Below are 1,564 nucleotides of genomic sequence, written 5' to 3' on the forward strand. Positions count from 1 at the left end.
TTTCTGAAAAAAATAATATCGTCATACTAGTATTTTGAGAAGTGTACGGGTATCTGATATCTAACTACCACATCAGGAGAGAGCTGTCACTCGCATACTAATGTATCTACATTTGGTTAGCAACAGCGGACCACCCAGAAGATATTGGAGCACACTGCCAAACTTTTAAATATCTAATCAAATATGTATAAACATCTCCGTCAGGGTGTTATGTGTGTATACAAAAGAGGCTTCATTTCGAATTGCAGACATGGTCTCGATAATGCATACAATGTACTATCAATATCCTTAATTATTCTGTAATGCAAGGCCATTAAAAGTATATATCTCACATAAATACCAGGGGTGAACTTCTGCCCTTCACACATTCCCATTGAGAAATTTTGAATGCAGATGATTTTTATTTTGTCCTTTGTCTTTATTCTCCTCAAAGAGGAATTTGGTTTCCACAGTTGAAAGATGCATGAGACACCGAACACCTAACAAATCATGAAGGAACAAGAAATAAATCTGGAATGATCGTGAACAACTTAGAGTATGTTGATACATGTGGGCTACAGCTTTCACCAAGAGTCTTGACATGTTTACACAGATATTTGCCCTAAATTTCGATTGAGGCGAAGCGATTGAGGGGGGAGAGTGAGTTGAGAGATGGGGCAGTAAGGGGTCGTTGAGGGGGGAGAGCGAGTGCAGAGATCGGGCAGTGAGCGGTCAATAAGGAGGGAGAGTGAGAGGCATGATGGGGGCAGGGAGGGAAGGGGAAGAGACACAAAAGTTGAAGGGAGGTGGGAACCATCCCGTGTTAGCGTGACTGATTGAGGAGAAGTGCTAACACATAGAGAGAGAGAGAGAGAGAGAGAGAGAGAGAGAGAGAGAGAGAGAGAGAGAGAGAGAGAGAGAGAGAGAGAACTACTATAAGAAATAACTATAACAAGCAACAACAAGAAAAAGAGAGTGAGGGATCTCCAGTAAAGAATGAAGACAGGGGACAGTCTGTCATTGCCCTGATCCCCTCTCCTCTCCTCTCCTCTCCTCTCCTCTACTTATGGAGATCTCCCGGTCAGCCTCTCCCTCACCCAGGGGCTCCATATCTGCATCTGTTGATCATCATATCTGCATCTGTTGATGCAGATATGATGATCTGTTGATGTGAGCACGGAGGCTTCCGGTCTTCCAAAGAGACCCTCCAGCACCCTCATCCACACACATACTAACATATCACACCAATCAGCCTGCTATATAAAAAAGCCACCACACTAACTAACCCACCCCAGAAGAGACCCTAACTAAATAACTTACCCAATACACTAGTCCGCCACACTGAGTAATCCGCCACACGTACTAACCCAACACACTAACAAACCAAACACACCTACTTACCCATCATACTAAGAAGCCCAACACTAACTAACCACCACATTAACCAGCCCACCACACTTACAAACCCAACACACTAACAAACCCAACACACTAACCAACCCAACACATTAAGCCAACACACTAACTCAGCACAACAATAACTTGCCCAACGCACCATCCAACCACGATACTTACAAGAGATGAA

The sequence above is a fragment of the Gadus macrocephalus genome, chromosome 12 (assembly GCF_031168955.1).
Source record: "Gadus macrocephalus chromosome 12, ASM3116895v1".
Classification (NCBI taxonomy): Eukaryota; Metazoa; Chordata; class Actinopteri; order Gadiformes; family Gadidae; genus Gadus; species Gadus macrocephalus.